General features: G+C 47.1%; 1 protein-coding gene across 1 annotated transcript in view; it reads left to right on the top strand.

Annotated features, from left to right (window-relative positions):
* The window catches only part of SNTG1 (syntrophin gamma 1), a 440,267-nt gene that overhangs the window by 325,885 nt on the left and 95,095 nt on the right, over positions 1–19,287 (top strand). The window lies entirely within an intron of this gene.

The following is a 19,287-nucleotide window of genomic DNA, read 5'->3' as shown; positions in this document are numbered from 1 at the left end:
TCACCGGGGACGGAGGTTTCCGTCCAGTTAGCTAGGGCTTAGATTCTGGGTAGGCAGGGACAGGCTACGATAGGAAGGAGAAGACAACCAACAGCTCTTATAAGAGCTAAATTCCAGGGAGAAGCTTGTCAGTGTAACGTGGCACTGACGGGCTCAATCGCCGCAACCCAGCTTTCCCAGGATCCTGAATGGAATACACTGACCGTGTATTCCCGTATACCCCATATATACACCCCAAATCCCCGTTCCAACAGTGTGCTCCCCCACCTTCACCTCAGAAATACCCTGCAAGTCCCCTAGCAATAGAATTGGGGCTATATACACCCACTATTTTTGCTACTGCCATATATTGCCATTGTCTGACTGGGAATTCAAAGAATATATTGGGGTTACAAATACCTTCAAGTCCTGCCACTGCCATATAGTGCCATTGTCTGACTGGGAATTCAAAGAATATATTGGGGTTACGTGCACCCACAATTTTTGCTACTGGTATATAGTGCCAGTTTCTGAGTGGAAATTCCCCAAATAATTTGGGGATTCATTCACCCTACATCTCAGGCTCTTGCCATATTCACCCAGGTTGTCAGTGCTGCACCAGCTCGTTCCCAGACAGCTCGGCCCGAAAAACACATTACCTATATAGAGGATTTGGACAATGAAGACAACATGTTCTAAATCTAATGTCTGCACCTTCTCCAGAATTAAAATAAAGGCAGCGTTTAACTTTCAAATAACACTGCACAAAGGAAGATCTTATCAGCTTGTCTCATGACATGCTACTAAAAAGTGTCATTTGTGTATCTTAATGTAAATATAGTTGTATAAGCTTTTTGGGTTTTAGGCACTGCCAAGTTATTTATTACCACCCACTCCCTTATAATGATGATGACGCCAAAGTCACTGTGGGTGTTCAGAGCTCACAGCTTTGGTTGACATTTGTCTCGCTCTCTGTTGGTACCAGCTGTCATTTTGGATACCGTAAAGTTATGTTGACTTTATTAACAGCTATAGAAGCTTTAGCCAGGTAGTGACGGTGTGTAACCCTAACAACACTAAGTGGGATACACATTAATAGTCAGTCTATGTACGCTAAACGTATCACTGAAGTAATTTTTTTTCCCTCTCCCCTAATATAAGAAAGGAACAGACATTAGACCTAGACCGGGGTTCGAGGCTTGTAAAAATCCAGTATTATTTGTTCTTCATGATGTGAAATATGTGTTGAAAAGCAACCCAAGATGAAGTCAGCCATGTGTGCCAGTGTGTTACTTGGCATGCCTTTGCTGGCCCCAACTGTAAGGGTCACTCTCCATTTTCTCCATTTTCCACTCCCCTTCACACCATTTGTGGTGAAGCAATGGGATGCACTGAAGTGCACCCTCTAGCCTCGTGTGGGACAGGGACATCAGATGCCACTCCAACCCCCTCGTCTTCCTCCGCCAGCCAACGGTGCGAAGATGAGAGGAGTGTGCTCTGAATGTTTTCTGCCTAGCAGAGGCTAGTTCTCACTTACGAAAATGGCCCCACTTTGACCTGTATATCAGGCACAATGGTGTAGGTTTCAAAGAAACATGGCACCAACAGGTTGAAAAACGTGGGCCATGCGTGGACCGTGTTTGCGTCTGGCAAGCTCCAGATCTGCTACCAGGTTCCAGCCATTATCACAGGCGCAAAAATGCCAGGCCCCAGGTGTAGCAGGGAAAAAAAAATGCCATCTCAGCCAGGATGGCATCCCTGACCTCGGAGGCACTGTGCTGTCTGTCCCCCAAGCTGATCAGTTTCAGCACGGCCTGCTGACATCTCCCCATGCCAGTGTTACAGCGTTTGCCGCTAGTAGCTGGGGTGGAGGTTGCAGCATCGTAGGGTTTCAGTCTACTCCTGCCATGAATTTTGGCCTGGGAGAGGAGATAGGCCACCCCAGTTTGCACCCGGGGACCAGACTCCACCACATTCACCCTGCCTGTCATTAAAGATAAGCACTGCAGCATCCCTGACCACAGGCGCTTGTCCATGTGTCGGTGGTCAAGTGGACCTTGCAGCAAAGCGCAGAGCTCTGGGCCCGACTGATGTTATGGGACACATGCAGGCGCAAGGCAGGGACAGCACACCAAGAGAAGTAGTAACGGCTAGGCCCAGCATAGGGAGGTGCCCCAGCTGCCATCTGCTGACGGAAGGCCTGGGTATCCTGAAGCATAAACAAACACCAGCAGTTTATCGATGAGGCTGTTAAAGGCTTGGGCATGGGGGTGGGTTGTGTTGTACTTCTGCCTGCAATGAAAAGCTTGGGAGATGTGGAGTGGCTGGGAAGAGGCGCATGATGGTGCAGGCCAAAAGGGCGCATGAGGGTGAACTCCCCAATGTGTCAGAGATAGGTGTGTAGGTGTCCTTGCATCATATACTTGCACCATACTTGGCTTTGGAAGTTAATTTTGTGCCAAAAAGTGGTTAAGACAGCAATACCTCAGCTACTCCCGTTACACTGTCTATTGACAACTCCAGCCCTGAAATTACCACCTTTGGAAGTGGACCACCACTTCTAAGATCCCAAAGGAAGTAGGCAAGAGATGTGCAGTGCAGAAAAAAAGATGAAAAAATAAGTGTAGGCAGTAGAGCACAGAGGGATCGGAGAGGACAGAGCTGGTGTCGGCCAGGTATTCCCACAACATGCGCCTATACTTGTCCCTCCTGGTGACACTAGGCCCCTGAGTGGCAGTAATTTGTCCAGGGGGGGCCATTAACATGTTCCAGACCTAGGAATAAGTCTTCCAACAGGGTAGAGTTTTGCATGCCTTTGCTTCTACCCACTGTTTTTGCTGCTTAGCTTCCCTCCACATCTACACTGCTTTAGCCCCTAGACATCACCCCTGTCCATGTGGGGTCGGTGGCCTCGTCATCCACCAACTCCTCTTCCAATTGCGCACTGCCCCCTTACTGCAAACCGCACATGACCACAGCTTGCCCTGATGGCAACTGTGTCTCATGATCCCCACTGAGGTCCAGACAAGTCGGTGGTGGGTCCAAAACCCCAAAATTGGAAGGAAATGGCGGATGCTGCAGTATTTCTAACACCTGTTCCTGGTGCTCGGGCCTGGTCTGTGTTGTACCCTGCACCCTGCTTAACGCAGCTGCCATATCCGAAGTTGTGCTGAGCGCATGCTAATGTTTCGTGTCCAGTGCAATGGATGGGATGGGATTTCACATAAGTCTGCCACCCATGGCCACTCATGGTTGAGCAACTGAGGGAGTTGACTTTGACGAACCCGAGGGTTTTGGAGTTGGAACTACATCAAAGGTCTGTGCTGCTCACACACTCTGCTCAACACATGATATGTTTAGTGCCAGCAGTGTGGAGACGTCGCACAACAGCCGTTGTTCCAGCAGGTACAGGCGTTGTAGGAGTGCATAGAGGCTAGCAGTTGCAACTATACACTTTAAAAACTATCCGCACAAGCGCCACACTTTCACCAGTAGCTCAGGAACATTGGGGTACCTTTTTGAAAAGATTAGCAGCAATGAGTTAAAAACGTGGCCCAGGCATGGAATATGTTGCAGGCTGCCAAGCTACAGAGCCGATCCCAGGTTACGGCCATTATCACACATGACAACATGCCTGGGCCCAGGTGCAGTGGCAAAAACCACATTGCCGTCTCATCGAGGATGGCATGACTCACTTTGTAGGCAGTGTGCTGTCTGGCCCCCAAACTGATGAGCTTCAGCACGGCCCGCTGATGTCTCCCCACACCAGTGTTGCAGCGTTTCCAGCTCGTAGCTGGGGTCAATCTAACAGCGGAGGAGGAGGAGGGTGGTGTTTCAGCCCTCCTCCCAGGAATGTTTTGTGGGGAGACAAATCAGGAAAATTCTTGAAACAGGGGAGAGTTTTGCATCTTTGCCCTTGCTGCCTATGGACATCCCTTTGCCTCTAGCCACCATTTTCCCTGCTTTGCTTGCCTCCACATCCACACTGCTTTTGCCCCTAGACATCACCCCAGTCCATGCCTCTGCTTTTACCCCCAGTTTTTTATGCTTAGCTTCCCTCCACATCAACAATGCTTGCACCCCTAAACATCACCCCAGTTTCTGCCTGTGCTTTTCCCCAGCTTTTTTTTGTCGATTTAGCTTCCCTCCACATGCACACTGCTTTTGCCCCTAGACATCACCCTAGTCCATGCCTCTGCTTTTACCCCCAGTTTTTTATGCTTAGCTTGCCTCCACATCCACACTGCTTTTGCCCCTACACATTACCCCTATCCATGCCTGTGCCTCTAGCCATAACTCTGCCACCCATGGAAACTCATGGTGCAGAAAGTGAGGGAGCTGACTCTGAGGAACCCTTGGGTTTTGTAGCTGGTACTCCATCAAAGGTCTCTGCTGCTCACACACCCTGCTCAACATACGGTATCTAGGGTTTGAGCGTGTGGTGACCTCGCACAACAGTAGGTGCTTCAGGCAGATGTAGGCCTTGCTGGAATGTATTGCGGCTAGCTCCAGGTACTGTAGACTTGAGAAAGTGGGTGTCCAAGTGCCCCACTTTCACCCTTATCTCTGCTAATTTGGGGTATGTTTTTAAAAATCGTTGCACCACTAGATTGAACACGTGGGCCAGGCATGGAACGTGTTGGAGGCTGGCAAGCTCCAGAGCCCTCCAACAAGACAAAAAAGCCTGGCCCCAGGGGCAGCGGGGATAAACAAATTGCCATCTCATCCAGGATGGCATCCCTGATCTCAGAGGCAGTGTGCTGTCCATCCCCCAAGCTGATGAGCTTCAGCCCGGCCTGCTGACGTCTCCTCACACCAGTGTTGCAGCGTTTCCAGCTCGTAGCTGGGGTCAATCTAACAGCGGAGGAGGAGGGTGGTGTTTCAGCCCTCCTCCCAGGAATGTTGTGTGGGGAGACAAGTCAGTCTACCACATTTTGCGACCCGGTCCATGCCTCAAGTACATTCAACTACTGTGCCAAGATTAAAAGTTAGCGTCCCTGTCCGCATGCACTTGTCCATTCATAGCTGGTCACGTGGAACTTTTGGGCAAAGCGCTGAACTTAGGGAAAAGTGCTGGTGTGGACGGCACAGTGAGGTGGCGCAGTAGCCAGCAGGCCCAAAAAGGGCAGAGTGTCCACAAGCCGGGACCCCAACATCTCCTGGGCCAGAATTTTTGAGATGAGGCCGTTGAAGCCTTGGGCATGTGGGTGGGTTGTGCTGTACTTTAGCCTGGAATGAAAGGCCTGGGAGATGGGGAGTCGCATTGCAAAGTGTGTAAACCACACTCAGTTTGTCCTCGACCTATACATTTAGAAATTATCTCCCCCAGCGAGGAACGTGGCCTCGATGGGGGAATTTTTCTAAGGAAGCTAGAAAAGAGGGCATCTTGGGCCTTGCTGGCTCAGGTCTAGCTTCTGTCATGCAGCTGTCTTCTGCCTCTAGACATCCCTTTGCCTCTAGCCACCTTTTTCCCTGCTTAGCTTGCCTCCACATCCACACTGCTTTTGCCCCTAGACATCACCCCAGTCCATGCCTTAGCTTGTACCCCCAGTTTTTGCTGCTTAGCTTGCCTCCACATCCACACTGCTTTTGCCCCTAGACATCACCCCAGTCCATGCCTTAGCTTGTACCCCCAGTTTTTGCTGCTTAGCTTGCCTCCACATCCACACTGCTTTTGCCCCTAGACATCATCCCTATCCATGCCTCTTCCCCTAGCCATAACTCTGCCACCCCTGGAAACTCATGGTGCAGAAACTTTGGGAGCTGACTTTGAGGAACCCTTGGGTTTTGCAGATGGAACTCCATCAAAGGTCTGTGCAGCTCACACACCCTGCTCAAGATATGGTATTGTAGGGTTTCAGCGTGTGTGAATGACGGACAACAGCCTGTGTTTGGACAGATGTAGGCCTTGCTAGAGTGTTTTTAGGCTAGCAGCGACTTCTGTACACTTGCAAAAGTGGGCGCACAAGCGCTGCATTTTCAACAGTAGCTTCGGTACATTTGGGTATGTTTTCAAAAAACGTTGCACCACTAGGTTAGACGTGGGCCAAACATGGAACGTGTTGGAGGCTGGCAAGCTCCAGAGCCGCAACCAGGTTCCAGCCATTATCACAGGCGTAAAAATGCCAGGCCCCAGGTGTAGCAGGGAAAAAAAAAATGCCACCTCAGCCAGGATGGCATCCCTGACCTCGGAGGCACTGTGCTGTCTGTCCCCCAAGCTGATGAGCTTCAGCACCGCCTGCTGACGTCTCCCCACACCAGTGTTTTAGCGTTTGCCGCTAGTAGCTGGGGTGGAGGTTGCAGCGTCGTAGGGTTTCAGTCTACTCCTGCCATGAATTTTGGCCTGGGAGAGGAGATAGGGTACCTCAGTTTGCACCCCGGGACAAGACTCCACCACATTCACCCTGCCTGTCCTTAAAGATAAGCAGCATCCCTGACTAGAGATGAGCGAACACTAAAATGTTCGAGGTTCGAAATTCGATTCGAACAGCCGCTCACTGTTCGAGTGTTCGAATGGGTTTCGAACCCCATTATAATCTTTGGGGAACATATACTCGTTAAGGGGGAAACCCAAATCCGTGTCTGGAGGGTCACCAAGTCCACTATGACACCCCAGGAAGTGATACCAACACCCTGGAATGACACTGGGACAGCAGGGGAAGCATGTCTGGGGGCATAAAAGTCACTTTATTTCATGGAAATCCCTGTCAGTTTGCGATTTTCGCAAGCTAACTTTTCCCCATAGAAATGCATTGGCCAGTGCTGAATGTCGAGTTCCGTACTCTGGCCAATCAGCGCTGGCTCTGCTGGAGGAGGCGGAGTCTAAGATCGCTCCACACCAGTCTCCATTCAGGTCCGACCTTAGACTCCGCCTCCTCCGGCAGAGCCAGCGCTGATTGGCCGAAGGCTGGCCAATGCATTCCTATGCGAATGCAGAGACTTAGCAGTGCTGAGCCAGTTCTGCTCAACTACACATCTGATGCACACTCGGCACTGCTACATCAGATGTAGCAATCTGATGTAGCAGAGCCGAGGGTGCACTAGAACCCCTGTGCAAACTCAGTTCACACTAATAGAATGCATTGGCCAGCGCTGATTGGCCAATGCATTCTATTAGCCCGATGAAGTAGAGCTGAATGTGTGTGCTAAGCACACACATTCAGCTCTACTTCATCGGGCTAATAGAATGCATTGGCCAGCGCTGATTGGCCAGAGTACGGAACTCGACCAACCAGCGCTGGCTCTGCTGGAGGAGGCGGAGTCTAAGATCGCTCCACACCAGTCTCCATTCTGGTCCGACCTTAGACTCCGCCTCCTCCAGCAGAGCCAGCGCTGATTGGCCGAATTCCGTACTCTGGCCAATCAGTGCTGGCCAATGCATTCTATTGGCTTGATGAAGCAGTGCTGAATGTGTGTGTTTAGCTCAACTACACCGGTGGAGTAGTTGAGCTAAGCACACAGATTCAGCTCTGCTTCAATCAGCGCTGGCCAATGCATTCTATTAGCTTGATGAAGCAGAGTGTGAACAAGGGTTCAAGCGCATCCTCGGCTCTGATGTAGCAGAGCCGAGGGTGCACTTGAACCCTTGTGCACCCTCGGCTCTGCTACATCAGAGCCGAGGGTGCGCTTGAACCCTTGTGCAGCCTCGGCTCTGCTTCATCAAGCTAATAGAATGCATTGGCCAGCGCTGATTGAAGCAGAGCTGAATCTGTGTGCTTAGCTCAACTACTCCACCGGTGTAGTTGAGCTAAACACACACATTCAGCACTGCTTCATCACGCCAATAGAATGCATTGGCCAGTGCTGATTGAAGCAGAGCTGAATCTGTGTGCTTAGCTCAACTACTCCACCGGCGTAGTTGAGCTAAACACACACATTCAGCACTGCTTCATCACGCCAATAGAATGCACTGGCCAGCGCTGATTGGCCAGAGTACGGAATTCGGCCAATCAGCACTGGCTCTGCTGGAGGAGGCGGAGTCTAACATTGCTCCACACCAGTCTCCATTCTGCTCCGACCTTAGACTCCGCCTCCTCCAGCCGAGCCAGCGCTGATTGGCCGAATTCCGTACTCTGGCCAATCAGCACTGGCTAATGCATTGTATTGGCGTGATGAAGCAGTGCTGAATGTGTGTGTTTAGCTCAACTACACCGGTGGAGTAGTTGAGCTAAGCACACAGATTCAGCTCTGCTTCAATCAGCGCTGGCCAATGCATTCTATTAGCTTGATGCAGCAGAGTGTGCACAAGGGTTCAAGCGCACCCTTGGCTCTGATGTAGCAGAGCCGAGGCTGCACAAGGGTTCAAGCGCACCCTCGGCTCTGATATAGCAGAGCCTAGGGTGCACTTGAACCCTTGTGCACCCTCGGCTCTGCTACATCAGAGCCGAGGGTGCGCTTGAACCCTTGTGCACACTCTGCTTCATCAAGCTAATAGAATGCATTGGCCAGCGCTGATTGGCCAAAGTACGGAATTCGGTCAATCAGCGCTGGCCAATGCATCCCTATGGGAAAAAGTTTATCTCACAAAAATCTCACAATTACACACCCGATAGAGCCCCAAAAAGTTATTTTTAATAACATTCCCCCCTAAATAAAGGTTATCCCTAGCTATCCCTGCCTGTACAGCTATCCCTGTCTCATAGTCGCAAAGTTCACATTCTCATATGACCCGGATTTGAAATCCACTATTCGTCTAAAATGGAGGTCACCTGATTTCGGCAGCCAATGACTTTTTCCAATTTTTTTCAATGCCCCCGGTGTCGTAGTTCCTGTCCCACCCCCCCGCTCTGTTATTGGTGCAAAAAAGGCGCCAGGGAAGGTGGGAGGGGAATTGAATTTTGGCGCACTTTACCACGCGGTGTTCGATTCGAACATGGCGAACACCCTGATATCCGATCGAACATGTGTTCGATAGAACACTGTTCGCTCATCTCTATCCCTGACCACAGGCGCTTGTCCAAGTGTCGGTGGTCAAGTGGACCTTGCAGCAAAGCGCGGAACTAAGGGCCCACCTGATGTTGAGTGACACGTGCTGGTGCAAGGCGGGGACGCCACACCGGGAGAAGTTGTGACGGCAAGGGACGGCATAGTGAGGTGCCACAGTTGCCATCAGGTCCGGGAAGGCGGGAGTTTCAACAAGCCGGAACGCCAACATCTCCTGGGCCAGCAGTTTAGCGATGTTGGCGTTCTAGGCTTGCGTGGGTGGGTGGTTAGCGGTGTATTTCTGCCGGCGCTCCAATGTCTGAGAGATGGTGGGTTGTTGTAAAGAAGCGCCTGATGGTGCAGGAGAAGGAGATAAGACAGAAACAGGGGAGGATGAGGGAGAAGTCAACAAAGTGGCGGAGGCAGATGAAGTGATGTCCTGGCTCGTCCTCTGGAGTGCATCGCCAGCACTGTGAGCAGAGGCAGTGGCATGAACGGCGGGCGACGTTTGTCCTGCCGTTGGTGCCTGCCACTGATTCCAGTGCTTGGATTCCAAATGACGGTGCATTGAAGTGGTGGACAGGTTGCTCTTCTCAGGGCCCCTACTCGATTTCGAGAGGCAAATTGTGTAGACGACACTATATCTGTCCTCGGCGCATTCCTTGAAAAAACTCTATACCTTCGAGAAACGTGCCCTCGATGGGGGAGTTTTTCTGGGCTGGGTACAAAAGGGAACATCTTCGGACATTCCGGGTCTGGCCTGGCTTCGGCAAAGCTGTTGACCTCTGCCTCTAGCTACCCTTTTTGGTGCTGCACCTGCCTCAACATCCACACTACTTTCCCAGCTTGACATCCGCCTTGTCCAGGTGGGGTCGGTGTCCTCGTCGTCCACCACCTCCTATTCCAACTCCTGTCTCGCCTCCTCCTCCTGCACAATGCGCATGTCAACTGGCTGCCCTGACAGCAACTGCATCTCATCGTCGTCGATGAGGGTGGGTTGCTGGTCATCCGCCACCAAATCGACTGGAGATGGAGGAGACTCTAGTGTTTGAGCATCTGGACACAGATACTCGTCTGTTAGGTCCGTGGAATCGCGAAATGGAGGGGCAGGTTGAGGGTCAATGAAAGGAGCGGAGAACAGCTCTGGGGAGCAGGGACAGTTGGGGTTATTGTTCTGGGAAGATTGGGAATTTTGGGTGGAAGGAGGACAAGACTGTTGGGTAAGAGGAGGTAGAGGCTGACTGGCTGGTGGACAATGTGCTTTAAGCGTTATCCGACAGCCTTTGCAAGACCTGTTCCTGGTTCTCGGGCCTACTAATCTTTGTACCATTCAGCCTAGTTAATGTGGAACTTTTGTGCAAAGCGCAGAACTTAGGGCCCGCCTGATGTTAAGGGACACACGCTGGTACAAGGCTCAACTCACCCTAAGTGCCAAAAACACTGCTGGTGCAAGGCTCTACTCATGCCAAGGGCCTCAATCTCTGCTGGTAGCTCAGCTTAAGGTCCTGTAACTTTGTTTGGAAGGGCTCATGTTAAGGGCTAGAAAAGTGAATTTTGGAAGGTCTTACCATTAACACATCACACACACACACACACACACACACACACACACACTCAAAATGACAGTTAAGGGTGAGGGCTTTTGGATTTCCCATTGTCTATTCCATCCGTGGTTGTCATGGGGAACGTGATTTAAAGGGGTGGTTGTTACTGTTTGTTGAGCTTAAATTGGGGTTTGTGTCCATCCATTTAGGGAGTAAAGAAGGTTTCCAGGTATTTTCCCACTTTGATAGAGGTTTTTTGGAATGTGGAAAGTGTGTAGTTGTTAGGCTGTGATGTTGGGGTAATAGAGGGTCTTTGGTGTGTTAGATGCCCCCAGACATGCTTCCCCTGCTGTCCCAGTGTCATTCCAGAGGTGTTGGCATCATTTCCTGGGCTGTCATAGTGGACTTGGTGTCCCTCCAGACACGGATTTGGGTTTCCCCCTTAACGAGTATATGTTCCCCATAGACTATAATGGGGTTCGAAACCCGTTCGAACACACGAACATTGAGCGGCTGTTCGAATCGAATTTCGAACCTCGAACATTTTAGTGTTCGCTCATCTCTAATAGTTAGGTTATCCATTCTGTTTAGCTAATGGCTCAGATGAGCAGGTATTTATTTTGTTTGCCTGAAGTTAAGGCTGTATTTTGTTTTGCTCATTTTGTGCCTGAAGTCAAGATTTATTTATTTTCCAGTTTTTTTTCTAAAAAAAAAAAAAACAGTTTGTTGCACGTTTTGTGTCCCTGTCTTGGCTGTTTGGGTCCACACCACTACTTCTACTGAGCTAACTTCTCCACAGTACATAAAAAGACAAAATTCACATACTGTATTAAAGATGAAAACATGCTAATTTAATATTGTGTATGGTGTCTATAGTCACTGGGTAAAGGGGGTATCGTCACTCCTTGGGGAGAGACCACCATATAGGTGTGTGGAGACTTGTTAAGCCTTTAGCACTCCACTTTGCAAGGGACTATGGGAAGAATATGCAATCTGTCTTCCATGATGTAATTAGGAAGTCAGGTGCCTCACTGAGATTCTGTCTTCCTAATTACATCAGGGAAGACAGGCTTGCACATTCCAGTGAGCGCCCTCTATTGGTTTGCAACACTGAGGCACCTGACTTCCTAATTACATCATGGAAGACAGATTTGCATATTCTTCCCATATTATATTCACTGAGGTCATTTGAACATGTAGATAGACATACTGCAGTAGAATTTCAGAATGTCTTAAGATACCGATGGAAGCGCATTAACCTACTAGAGTTTGCAGAAATGTTTCTATTCTGTAAGTGCTGGGAGATTTCCCTGGCATTCTTGACTGTGTGTCTTCTGCGTTTTGAATAACTGAGCAAGCAATTTAGGGCCAGGGTCCCACGTTGGGAATGTCGTAGAAATGCCGTGTATCACAGTACCTACAAAGTGGATAGGATTCTGGCTAATCCCATCCACACGTTGCAGAAAGTAAAGAGCAGCAGAAATTCTCCGATTTCAAAAGATGCCAGTTATACCTATGGAAACACTGTGGGTTTTCATATAGGTAGAATATGGACAGAAAGTCCGCACAGGAAAATTCAGCAGACTTTTTGTAAAAACTGCTGTGGAACAGTCTTTTCTGCAGCTACGTGGAAGCCTTAGGCCAGGGCCGGAAACATCGCAATTTCCCTACTGCGGAAATGCTTCAGGAAAAATCGCGGCATTATACAGTAACTGCAAAGTGGATGGGATTCATGCAAATCCCATGCCCACTTTGCGGTAAAAGCCACAGCACGGACATGCTGCGATTTCCAAAACCGGCGCCGTTTTGGAAATCACAGTATGTCAATTATATCTATGGAAACGTCGGCGGCTTCCCCATAGATATAATGATAACAGAAAGTACGCAGAGGAGAACTCAGAGAACTTTGTTTAAAGCGCTGCGGGAAGAACCGCGATGTGTTCCCGCCACGGCTTTTCCTGCAGCCTTATACAGATTTCTAGTTTTAGTAATACCTGATTTTCCAGATATTTAGCAGAACAGGACACTGAATCTATGGTTATATTCACACAGACTAGTTTTTTTTTGTTTTTTTTTTACAAAGTCACATGTGACTCCTGAAGGGATGAAAAATATTGAGTGGCATGCAGAGGTCCTATGGTTCCATATTACATACATGTAAGGACTCCCCTGCTGTATGTTTTTTGTCCCAGAACTCTGTATTCGTCCGCCACTTGCTGCAGGTATCCTTAACAGTCAGAGGTTGAAGATCCCTGATGTTCATTGAGATGCATCTACTGAGAAGCTTCACTGCTCATGTGTGTGAAATACAGAGAATGCGCATGCACTGGAGTCCCTAAGCAGACACATCTCACTAGACAGGGGGCAGTGGCGTAACTAGGAATGGCGGGGCCCCGTGGCGAACTTTTGACATGGGGCCCCCCCGACACCGAAAATCTCGACCGAGTCCCTCCTACGCATTCCTGCGCGCTCTATTATGTTCCATACTGGCCCCTGCACACAGTATTATACCCAATAGTGGCCCCTGCACAGAGTATTATGTCGCATAGTGGCCCCTGCACACAGTATTATGTCCCATAGTGGCCCCTGCACACAGTATTATACCCAATAGTGGCCACTGCACACAGTATTATGTCCCTTAGTGGCCCCTACAGGACTAAATACTGTCACATCACCCGCTGACCGCTATACCAGGACAAATTGTGGATAAAAAATCTGGTCATGTGCATTACAATTTAGTAACTCCATGTGCCTCATATTAATAGCAGTTAACCCCATCATCTCCCTCACATTAACCCCTGTGTGCCTCACCATAAGAGTTACTCATATGTGAGAGACATGGAGGTAATAATAAAGTATCTTCATTATTATTACCCCCATATGTCTCACATATCAGTAACTCTTATGGTGAGGCACACAGGGGTTAATGTGAGGGAGATGATGGGGTTAACTGCTATTAATATGAGGCACATGGAGTTACTAAAACACAAGTAATCACCCCATATGCCTGACATTAATAAGTAACCCCAGTACGTACCTGTGTAGCTTTAGTTTCATTTTCCTTCTTCCTTTCTTCCTCCAGTGCAGGACGGCAGGAGCTCGGCAGGGATAAGCCCCGCCTCCTCCTCTCATTGGTGGGCAGAGGACAGCAGAGAAAGGGAGGGGGGAGAGAGGGGGAATGTCCTGAAGTGCTGAGAGGAGCCAGACCTGCAGCTCCTGTGTCTCAGCCGTTGCTGCAGCTTCGGGGCCCCCTGTTGGTGGAAAGTATTCTACCAACAGGGGGCCCCGATCATTATACTCGGGGGTCCGAAAAGACCCCTGAGTATAATGATAGCAGCGGTAGCAGCTGTCACCGGGCCCCTAATGCCCCGGGCCCTGTGGCAGCTGCTACCGCTGCTATGGTGGTAGTTACGCCACTGACAGGGGGATCTTTAACTTTTGACAGCTAACTGCAGTAGGACAGAGAGGTTTGGGACCCTAAACCCCAGATTAGTGGTCCTTAACAGCCTGACAGGTTCCCTTTAAGACATAATTGTTTTTTAGAAGGCATATGGAGAACCTCTGGTGTTTAGGATGCAGTTTTTATTTTATTTTTTTGAGCCCTCCACCTCCTACCTTCATAACTATTTCTATTCAATTATGTATATTTTTAGTACTTGCATTTTGAGGGATGCACTGTATTTTTATACTATTTTAGAGTAGATACAAGGTATAGTAAAAATATATTTACTTTTTTTTGGGGGGGGGGGGCATAGATGAAAGAAAAATAAACAGCAATTCCCCAATTTTATTGGTACTGTTTTTAGTGTTTTTTTGTATATGGAGTACACTATATGATATAAATGACAATTGTATTCTGCTGCTCAGTACAATTACAGTGAAAGCTAAATGTCTAATTTTTATATTTTACTGCAGCAATAGGGTGGAATTAAAGAAGAACTGCGCTTGCGCAAAATTCTTATGGGCTTTATTTTTACATCATTTATTTTGCTGTCAAAACAACATGATACCTGTATTTTGTGGGTTGGTGCGATTTGCCATACTGTGACACCTGTAATTTTATATTTCTGTATAAGGTGTCTTTTTTTTTGTGAGGAGACAGATATGTTTTTTTCTGTATGCCATTTTGTGGAATGTCTGATGTTCTGATTGCTTTTTATTTAAATTTTTGTAGCAGGCAAAACAGCAAAAAAGTGGCAGCTTGGCTCTTTTGATTTTTTTTTTTTCCTGCTGTGTTCACCATATGGAAAAATATTTTTTCATATTTTTGCAATTTGGATGTTTTTGGGTGCTGCAATGTATACTTTGTTTTGGTTTTTTATTTCAAGTCTAGGGAAATGGGGATTTGAATTTTTAGTTTTTTTTTTATAGGTTTAAAAACTTTTTTTTTTTTTTTTTTTTTTTTTTTTTTCATTTTGTGTAAAAGGTTTATTAGCCCCTTTAGGGGACTTGAACCAGTGATTTTTAGACTGTATTATAACTGTATTGCAGTCTATGGAAGATTTTCTACATAGCTATTGAGGCTAGGCATAGTCACTCCTCAATAGCTGTAATTCTATGACAGGCCTGGAAGACTCCCGTATGCCTTAGTAACAGGATGGCTTGCCGCATAGTAGCTATCCTGCTCCGGCAAAGAAATGGACAGTGGAGACTCGACTCGAGGGACTCTAGGAACTGTCAAGGGGCTATAGAATTAAACAATTGTTTAAGTTCTGGGTCACTGTTATGTAATACACCGAACACTCAGCAGCTGCTCAGGAAGGCCGCCATATTTAAAGATCTGCTATATTATTACAGGAAAGAGTTAAACATTTTAAAACTTTTTAGTTCACTTTCTGTTCCACTTGGGCAACTTCTATTGCTTGATCATTCACATAATCCACTGCAATACTTCTGGACTGTAAATGTAGCACTGACAGGTATCATATTAGGTCTTGGTTCTGGCAGAGCCTAATAGGTATACTAAAATTATAGACTGGGGGTCAAATAAAAAACTCTGGATGCCATGAAAGCTCAAAAATAAACAAAATTCAAAAGAAAGGGGGTGGATGTTGTGACTAGGGTTGAGCGATCATGTTCGGAAAAGATCGGATTCCGATCGGTGATCGAAAAAATATCACGATCGGAATTCCAAACACGATCTTTTTATGTGGGATCGAGATCGGTGATCTTTTCCTACAATGCTTTGCTTAGCCTTCACACTGAGTATACGCTGTATATTCAGTGTGAAGGCTCTGCTGCAGTTCCATAGGAATGAATGGAAGCAGCCGGCACACAGCCTTAACCCCCTGCGCGCCAGCTTCCTCCATTCATTCGAATGGGAGGCTAAACTAAACATCTCTAGCAGCTACTTACCTCTAGAGATGGCTGCTCCAGTGCCCTCCTTCTTCTTGCCTCGCTGCCCCGCCTCCAAGGTTAGTGTTTAAAACGCTAGGTAGGCGGGGCTTGTGGCTTAGGAGAGTGTGGGTGGGTACAGGGCAGGGAGACATGATGTCTCCCCTCCCAGTACCCGCCCACACTCTCCTAACCTGGCAGGGAGGGGGCAGTGAAGGGAGAAGGGCAGCGTGGAGCGGCAGCGAGGCAAAGAAGAAGGAAGGCATCGGGCACCGGACCAGCCATCTCTGGAGGTAAGTGGACACCAGGGAGGACTAAGTAGCCAGAGGATTAAAAAAAAAATCCTCTGGCTACTTTAGTGATTCACTACACAGCGTGGATTCTAACAATTGTTAGATTCCATGCTGTATAGTGAATAGGATTGCTTTTAAAATCCGATCTCCGATTAATAATAAAAAATCCCATTGACTTGCATCGGGTTCGAATGAAAAATGATCGGAAATCAGATTTTAAAATCGATCCTGAAAAGTCAAGATCGGCTCAACCCCAGTTGTGACACTTTATGATGTTGGACCACTTGGATAGTCAACTTCTAACTTCCCCGTAGGCGATTGAACAACCAAGATCAGAATTCTCTCTGACTCGAGCCATTAGAGAGGGGGTGACGGCTGTACAATGCAGCTCACACCCACACATCATAGAATTGGCTTTGAATATCCAGGAGTATTTATGACCTTCACCTAGCCAAGCGATGTGAAAATTTACTTTACTGTGAATTTAAAATTTTAGCAAATGCTGAGGCAATAGCCGGTTTATTGCACATTTCCTTTCTGAATTTCACTTGACAAATGCTTTGTTTAATGTGTTGCAGTCCCATTTCTATTGTCTGCATTTGCTTAGAGGACAGATCTGCAAATCACTTTTTATTGTCTTCTGCTTGGCTTCTAGTAATTAAAATGGCTCTGACAGTTGATTCAGCTGTGATTTTAGGCGTTTCACAAATGGTTCGCGCAGATTACGACGGGAGCTGCTATCCATCTGTGGATTTCCTCTGACAACTGTTTGCATTTTAGAAATAATATATATTCCCGATGCTGCATTTTCCCTCTTTACATTTATTCAATTACTGTGTGAAAGTGTACATCGCAAAATGACCGTTAAATGTGTTGTATAAAGACTCTCCCGGCATGGCTCCCCTGACGTGGTTCTCTTAGTAAATACTTGCATGCGCCATAAAATAACAATTCGGAAGCATTTCTTTCATCTTTCTACAAATGTTTGTTTTTCAGTTATTCTCTCTGGAAATATTTATATAAATTGACAATTGGGCGTTTTCATTCTCTCTGTCAATGCAGTGCCAAATCTGTTACTTTGCCATGGTGTACATAGTATAAAATGGATTTGCATGCAGCATTTTCCGGCTAGCCTGATATGCTTGAAATATGGCTCAGCCAATTTTTACAAATTTTATTTTCTCTCTGGTTTTATTTTTAGAGTAACCAACTTTACCATCCATTATCAAGTATTGTTGTTATCTTCTTAAGAACAATTCTTGGGCCAAAGGTCATAACCAGTACTTGCTTTTAAAGGGGTATGCCTGCTATTAGGCTGGGGATACAGTAAACTGTCTCCATTTGGGTCCCTAGTCTTTGTTTATCTTCTGCCTAGACAGGAGCTTGTAAGTCCATCAACGGACCCAAGGTCAGTAAAACCATGATCCCGAATGGAGACTCTCCACTAAAGAACTGGAGTAATGTTTATCCCCTTCTATTGTAGAGAGTGAAATCAGTGGAATTTGCACATGTATTAGCAGATGCTGACAGCTTGAATGGTGACAGAGTCCCAAAGGCACCATACAGAATGCTAGAGTGATTCTGTGTGTCATTGTATGCTAGATCCATATGGCACAGTATAATAGGTTACGGTCTTATGGAGCATGAAGACTTTCTAATTAGACTGCATATAAAACACAGCAGAAAAATTCCTAGACTTCTATGACTGCCATATTATGAGCCCGTACAACTCACAGTTTGTATAGGTGTGGCCATGTACATAAACCCATAAAGTGCATCTGTTATTTCAGGTGACTTTCAGGATAGATTATCATTTGTGTGTACATCCATATAACACTATTTCTGGCAACTATATGACTGCTATTTTTAGCAAGTTTCCTTGAACCTTCAGTTTTCCCTGAGCTGGTGGGTGGAGAATAACTGCTATAATTTCTCCTATGCACTGCAAGCAGAAAGTAGAGGGGATTCTTATCACCTCTCAATATCTCCCATACAGTATATACAGAAATTGTAGCAACACAGAAGATAATTCCTGCACTACTTGCCCTTCAGGATGGTACCAATGGGCAAGTACTGCAGGTCTCCAAATTATTTTAGCAAACTCTGATGTAAGCAGCACTTTTCTCTCCGCATGTTTCATGTGTAAATCGAGCGGAAACCACACAAACCCCATTATAACCTATGGGGTCTGCGGATTTCCTTAGACGTAGGCTTTTTTTATGTGTATAGGCTTTCATTTGAGGGGTCCCCAAGCAGACTCCCCAAACGGAAATCCAAACGCAGATGTGAACCAGGCCTAAGTCAGCTTATTAAAAAGTTAGAACAGTCTATGGAGGAATAGTAAAAAATGTAGTGATCTGAAAAATCCAGTAAGTAACAATTGTTCTAGTTTTGGTTATAGACTGTACAGCAGAGTGACCTGTTGGCAGCAGAGTTCCAATTACTATAATGTGACAAGACTGTATCAAACTCAGAACAAAACATTTTGCAGACCGCTTTCTAGAATTGTCAGATCTGTCATTTACTGCTGGCCAGTTATGAGATACCCATGCTGCTTTATGACTGCATTGCAGTTACATGACCTTACAGTGGCAGCTATCTAAAGTTATACGTCATTCATCTGAATACATCACTTTATAAACAAGTGCATTATATATTGTATATTATATAACTACTTTTAATTAGAGATGAGCGAACAGTGTTCTATCGAACTCATGTTCGATCGGATATTAGGCTGTTCGGCATGTTCGAATCGAATCGAACACCGCGTGGTAAAGTGCGCCATTACTCGATTCCCCTCCCACCTTCCCTGGCGCCTTTTTTGCTCCAATAACAGCGCAGGGTAGGTGGGACAGGAACTACGACACCGGTGACGTTGAAAAAAGTAGGCAAAACCCATTGGCTGCCGAAAACATGTGACCTCTAATTTAAAAGAACAGCGACGCCCAGCTTCGCGTCATTCTGAGCTTGCAATTCACCGAGGACGGAGGTTTCCGTCCAGCTAGCTAGGGCTTAGATTCTGGGTAGGCAGGGACAGGCTAGGATAGGAAGGAGAAGACAACCACAACAGCTCTTGTAAGAGCTAAATTCCAGGGAGAAGCTTGTCAGTGTAACGTGGCACTGATGGGCTCAATCGCCGCAACCCAGCTTTCCCAGGATCCTGAATGGAATACACTGTCAGTGTATTCCCGTATACCCGATATATACCCCGATAC

Source organism: Leptodactylus fuscus, chromosome 4, assembly GCF_031893055.1.
Source record: "Leptodactylus fuscus isolate aLepFus1 chromosome 4, aLepFus1.hap2, whole genome shotgun sequence".
NCBI classification, from domain to species: domain Eukaryota; kingdom Metazoa; phylum Chordata; class Amphibia; order Anura; family Leptodactylidae; genus Leptodactylus; species Leptodactylus fuscus.
This window is presented reverse-complemented; position numbering and strand designations above follow the sequence as displayed.